Source organism: Aphelocoma coerulescens, chromosome 2 (assembly GCF_041296385.1).
Source record: "Aphelocoma coerulescens isolate FSJ_1873_10779 chromosome 2, UR_Acoe_1.0, whole genome shotgun sequence".
Taxonomy (NCBI): domain Eukaryota; kingdom Metazoa; phylum Chordata; class Aves; order Passeriformes; family Corvidae; genus Aphelocoma; species Aphelocoma coerulescens.
In genome coordinates this window covers 128,920,230-128,927,345 of record NC_091015.1, presented here as the reverse complement: position 1 = coordinate 128,927,345, position 7,116 = coordinate 128,920,230, and positions in this window count along the sequence as shown.

Sequence of the window (7,116 nt, the reverse complement as noted above, 5' to 3'; positions counted from 1 at the left end):
TGTCTCCATCCCAACTCCTATGTCCCTATTTCTTTCCCGTAGACTCTATTTAAAATTAATAAGGTCTTTTGGAACCATTCTGGCAGGAATACCTCCTAGTACTTCAATACACATCCCTGGATTTTCCTAGTCATTACTGCAAATCTGCATAGAATTGCTTAGTCTAAAATGTACTGCAGGCAATGAATGATCTCACTTCAGACCTCTGTGAAATAATGGCCATAATCACAATAAAAATACATAAAAGTGTATTAATGGAATAAATTCCAAGCTCTTTTACTCTTCTAGCATATTTAAACTGATACTTTTCAAGAGAACTGAAGGGGTGGCTTTATTTAAAAAAATCAGATGAACATACTTCAGAATTTTCAGTTTCCTTTTTGAGTCTTAAATTGTATTGTTCTTGATGCAGATAAGTGAAACAGGTGAGAGTAAATTTCTATCTGCATGTTACCAAACCATATTAGCAATCATGAGCTCAAAGCTCTCAGTGAGATAAAACAGCACCCCAGGAACATATACACCATGTTATGTAAGAAAGTTAAAGAGAAGGGAAGGATAAAAGCTGGGCCTTTTTTTTAACTTAAACTCACTCTCTTTTGGAGAGGGCTGGGAAAACTTCATCTTGGTAAAAGATAAGCAGTGATGTTACTTTGAGTGCTCTGTGTTTAGCCATGTATACAACCTAATCATGCCTTGAATTAATGTGCAGCACTTTCTTGTTAGTCCCAGCTCCTTTCAAAGGCTTAATGGTCACACCAACTTTTAGATTCAAAGTGCCAGTATACTGAAGAGTTGCAGTCACCTCCTAATTGATAGTACTAAGAGAAGTATATGTGAGTATCTCAATCATGGCCCATGCTTGGACTCATCACATGAATATTGCAGGCACACATTATTCTGCTCAGGGAAACAGAAAATGTAATTGCTAATTGTTCATAAAAGGTTTATTTAACTGGAATTTACATTTCTTTAAGTGACACTCCCAGACAGAGAATGTCTAAGCTCTCATTAAAGCACATTTTATTAATAATTAGTTAGTCCATGTTAATTAATTTGTCAAAGACAATTTCTTTCCCTTCACTCCATCCTTTTTGTATAATAGCTTGTCTACATAAACTTGGTTTTTGTCTGCTGTTCTGAAAAGTGGCTCTTCAGAGATAGGTAAAGAATAAATTATAAAAAAGTCCAGAGTATATTCACTAATGGCAAGCCAGGCTTGTTAATACAAGACTGAATGGAGAAAATCTAGCATAAAGAAATCAATTACCCTGATTTTAGGCTCTATGTGGCCTCAAATTAAAACACCTGAAACAGGGCCACATTTCTCACTATGCACACACTCCTTCTGCAGTAAGCACTTATGCAGCAAACATAAATCAGGGAAAATGAGATCCCAGGCTGAACCATTTTACATCACAACATAACATGCAAAGCCAGGAAGAGGCAAGGAGAATTAGTCCAGTAAGAAATACTGCAAATCAGTTTCACAGAAAAGTCTAAGCTTCCCTGGCCACAGGACATCTTCATGTTCTTAACTCATTCACATGAATCAACATTTTTACTTTTTAGAATGGCAAAGAACAATGAAGGATTCCTAATATCCATTCTGAATAACTTGTTTTTCAACTAGAGACAGACGGATTATTAACCCAGGTATTGTTTTTATAACTAAAAAGAAATAAAGTAGAATAGACAATCTAGAAACACTGAACACTGAAGGCCTGAGCCTTTCTAGCTCTGCCAGAAACTCAGGAAGATGTCTGTGCTATTGAAAATATACAGGATTATAAGCAAACACCCTTTTTGTCTGTACTTGCCAGGCAAAACTTCACAGAGTGATAACAGGCAAGAGTTGAAGCCTTTGGCATGTGGGAACAAAAGCACTTCTGGCCCTGCCCTGGTTGCCCCGCCTGCACCATGCACCACGTTAGCACAAGTGGGATATGCACTGGAAACATACAGGTGGTCTTCTAGTCCTTCCTGCTCTGTCCCCTCAGCTGCACAGGCAGCAAGCTCTTCCGGAAGGGTGGAGAAGTTTGCTGGCATGGCAGTGACATAACTGTTCCTCACTTCTGAATGACATCATCTATAGGGGAACACAGTATTCTTTAGCTCTCCTGACTAACTTTTTATTCCCCATATCTTTCCAGGGGAATCCTGAGAAGATCAATTCCTAGTTTTTTAAGGGACAAAGCTGGCCTGAAAGCTGCAGAATTTGGTTAGGATAACCGGGAATAAGAAAATCTCTGTGGAAATTGCTTTTAAATTATCATTTAGTGTAATGCGAGATAGGCTTTTTCTCCTCCTTTCTCTTTTCCTACTTATTTTCTGGACACTTGATAACTACTTAAGTGAGGGAATACAAAATGCCAATTTGTGATTTTCAGTCTGCCAACATAATAAATGCTCAGAGTTTTATTTTTAATCTTTAACAATAGAAAAACAGATGGCATGAGTAATTCTGTAGTGTCCTGTGCACTATCAGTATTCTCAAAATGCAATGGACATTCATGGTTTTAACACAATCTCATAGGGAGGGGAAGGGGAATATCATGGCAGCTGGGTTGGTATTTTTGTTACAGAGCAGTGGCCATTTGTGCATGTACAGAAACAGAGAGTGGAAGACTCATCCAACAGAGAGAGGAAGACTCATCCTGTTGTGTAGGTTGGAAGAGATCCCTGAGGGCACCTTCCCCATCCTCCTGCTCAAAGCAGGACCTGTTACAGCTGGTTGCCCAGGGCCGCATACAACCAAGTCCTGAATATTTCCAAGGATGAAGATCTCACAGACTCTCTGTGTCACTCTCCCTTAGTGCTTGGCCACCTTCATAGTGAAAATATTTCCTGGTGACTAATGGGAATTTCCATTAATACAGGACCCACATCTCCTCAGTATTTTCACAGATATTTTCGGCCACCTTTGGGGAGCCCGTGACACCTAGAGGCCAGGTACCACATCTAGTCGAGAAGGAAAATGTGAGAGACATAGCAGAGCTAGGTAAAAATCTGCTTGGTTCAAGCCTACCCTCCTTCCTGTAGAAGTGTTGAGCCAGTCTTCTGTAACTCACCTCTCCTGGTTTTGGTGTTTTGTTGTGGGGCTTTTCTGTTGCAGTTTTTTTTCTTGTTTCTAGCTCCTCATACTTGCTAGACCTGGTTATTCCCATTACTTATGGATGGTTTGGTTTGGTTTAAAGCTGAAAACTACTGAAAAGCCTAAATTTAGTACTTTGCTCCTTTTGAACATGGGCAAAAGAGTGACAATTCTTGATTCTATCTGCATGGCAGTTCAGCTACTGTGCTTAGATATAGCTCCTTATTACATGGAACTAAGATAACCCTTTGTGCTTTGTGCAGAAGACAACATTAGTTCAATCAAATGGAAGTTCACCTAATGAGTTTACAGGTGTTTGCTTGTCTTCCTTAGTGCACCTTGAACACAGAGGCCTGTGGGCTTAAAAATAATGAGAGTAATTATTATAATAGCCAGCATGAACTGGAATTACAGCCTGACCAATGGATTTCTTTTTTTCTATACACAATTCATTTCATAGTTGTTTTCCATACAAATGTGATGTGGACTTGGCCTTAATCAATCACAGGCTGTATTTCTTGCCCCTTCTCTTGGAAAGTGCAAAACATGTTGTTCCAAGTTTGCAAATTTAAGTATAAATTTATTTTGAGAGGAATTAAGTTTTATACTTTGGGTCTTGATTTTATTTTCTTGCCTGTCACTGAACAACTTTCTTTTGCTTTTGATATAAGTGCTGTCTTATTTATCAGTAATCTTAAATGATCAGGCTTGCTGGGGTTTTGTTCAAAACACTTAAGGATAGAAGTAGATATGCAGCATATTTCCTGCTCTAGTGATTTCCATTTAAAAAGACACATTGCCTGTAAAGACACATAAATTTTCATTCAAAATCCACTTTAGTAAAGGTATATAGTTTGAATTCTTTTAACTCATGAGTACAAACAATTCATCCTTGTACTCTTACATGGCATTTGTGCCACTCATTTCCTGTGTTTTTATTCCATAGTAGCTTTTGTTTTCCCTGTTGCTTCCCCCAGCAATTTATTTCATTTATCCTTAAGTGCATCCAAGTATCTGATCACAAAACTCAGATAGCAGCTCTGCCAATTAGAGGGAAACAACTTTGATGTGCCTGATTACAGATGAAACAAAAACAAATGTGGGTACTTACAAAAAAGGATATCAAGCAGAAAGTCAAACAGCCAAGAAAACAATCTTTTGGTCATGAAATGACAAATTTAGAGGCATGAAGAAATCACATCCTATGAAGGCAACACAAAATAAAATAAACAAATATAATGAAATAGAACAAGATTTATAGGCAAAGGAAAGTAATTAGTTTTTAATTCAGGAAAGCTCTTCCTAAAGGACGTTTATACAGGGGACTGATGTATAATACTAAATAGTAAAATTGTCAGTGGCAATGGACATCTGGTAATCTATGCTCAATATATGTCAAAATACATTAGTAGGAAAGTAAGATTTGGAAAGAAAAAATTAGATTGTTAACAAAATTAAGCAACAAATCAATGAATAATGATAAAAATATTTATTTTCTTTTTTTCCTTTTCTATGTAATCCTTTGATAATGTTTCAAAATAAGTAGATTAAAATACATTTATTGAATATTTTATGAAGGTAAAATAGTCTCACAATAATTTCCTATCAGCAATGTGCTATAGGCAGGACCTCATCCCAAAGCCATTTTAGGCTATGTCTCTATGTATTTTAATGGTGATTGAATTCCTAAATTCCCTTGAACAGACATTCCCATTCTGGGGCACATGTCACCAGTAGCATAGGAGGCTTGTTCAGTTTCCTAATCCTAATCCTCGTAGCTAACTGTCATAGGTTAGCAAGCATAGTCCCAGAAGGGATATCCTTGCTAAGGGGTGCTTACAGCTTCCTCTGGGACCTGATAGAACCTATCAGCTGGCCAGTTTGAATATGGACAATTCTTTAAGCCACTTAAAGTTGTGACCACCTCTGTGATCCACACTTAAGAACAGACAAACTCCCCCCCCAAGCTCTCTCTCGTTTCCGGCGCTGGCACAGGTGGCTGCAGGCCCCGTGCGGGGGCCAGCGGGCCCGGCCAGGCCCTGCTTGGGCCAGGCCGGGCCGGGCCACGGCCAGCCTGGAGCCATGGGCCTGTTCCAGCCGTGGAACCCCCCCCCACTGCCTTGCCGTGGGCAGCCGGAGCGGCTCGGAACCCCCCCCTCCACTGCGGCCGAGATTCAGCAAAGCGGCACCTCTGTCCGGCAGAGGTCAGGGGACCAACAGCGATAAGCCACATTCCAGCTGCAAGGCCGAGGTGAGATTAACCCTTTTATTGCTGTGAAGAGCTAAAAACCTGAAGGAAGAGAGAGAGGAGATGCTTAAAGCTGAAAGTCTGTTGTGAAGCTATGATATATCAGAGTATCCCGTTGTAATTTCATGAAGATATGGGGGGTGGAGTGTTCAACTCGTAAGCAATAAGCAGATGAGAAGTTTGGACAGAGAGAGAGATGAACCAGATGAGGACTTTTGCTCCAAACGGGAAAGGAGAAAACCTCAATTCCTAGAGATGCTCCCAGAGACAGTCCTAACGATGAAAATGAGGAAGACCCTTTGCTCCCAGGGAAGGAGAAGGGCCTCTGTTTCTTTGTTTCTGAACAGCTCAACCTTAAAATTGTACCCCAAAAAACTTTCAAGAGTGGACCCTCGAAAGCAGTTGCAGGAAAAGCTGCAAGTCGGGGGAAGGGACTCACATCACGAGCAGAGAGACTCCTCTTCCTAAATGGACTGAACAATATTTGGAAGTGGGTGGCTGTCTTGTTGTGATAATGTTTTCATAGCACAAGCAAAAAGAGACTTCTCTTTCTAAATGGACTGAACAAGGTTATTATGGAGTGGTAAACAGACTGAACATCTTAAGGGTTGTCTTTTTACATTGTCAGTGGGAGAAGGGAGGAAGGTGGGGGGAGGAAGAGAGTTCTGAAGGTGGTATAATTTTTTTTTCTTTTCTTCTCTTAGGTCTGTTAATAAACTTCTTTATATTCTTTCAAGTTGGTGCCTGCTTTGCATTTCTCCTAATTCTTATCTCACAGAAGATAAACAGTAATGAGTATTTTAGCCCAAACCACTACACTAAATTGGTGTTTCCGCCCAGTTACAAACCTAACCCGCGACACTAACACAGGTAATGTCACACTAATAAAACACAAGAATTGTTGTTCAAGTGTCCTTGTTGAGCCTTTGTTCCCTTTTCACCAAAATTAATATAAGGTAAGTTCCAGGAATGAAGCCAAGGTTTAAAAATTAAAATGTGAAGTAATATATAAATGGATAGGAAAACTGGGGACTATTTAATTCAGAGAAGGAAGGGCAAAAGAGCAAAAAAGATCCTCCAGAGCCACGTTAAGGCAAGAAGGACCCTTCACAACCACAGATTTTTTGCATATTCCTAGCACAACACATCAAAAGTCACTGGAAAAGCACATTCTATTTAGTGCATTGACACATCTTGACAGGAGTCAGAAATATTAATTCTTCTTCATTTGTAACACTAAAAAATTGTCCACATGTTCATTTAAGTCCACACAAAATTCATCTGATCTTGAAGACTGAACAATTCTGGATGCAGTTTCTGGCCAAGAGATTTCCCAGATGCCATAAGCAGAGGCCATGAATTGTGTCTGAATGCTTGGCAAATGCCAGGCCACAGAAGTCAAATGGGTGGAAGGGCTTCTTTTGGCCCAGTCACAGCTGCTGATTTGACAGATGGAAATACTTTGTTTTGAGAGGGGCCCTGTGACATATTCAGTTTTGACAACTGCCAGAGGCAGAACTGAGTGATCTGACCCAGGCTGTCAAATTCCAGCCTTTTATTGACACCATTGTGTGAAAAATGGGACATGTGAGCAAAGTACAAACATGCTGGGAAATTCAATGTAAACTAATTAGTGATATTATCTGAATTTCTGACTTTTCATATGATATCAGGTATTTCAAAATCATAATTTTCACAGAATGCTTAAAAATATTTTTCCTCATTGGACACCTCAAATCTTCACTTCCCGAACTATCAATTTGTCATGTACTTT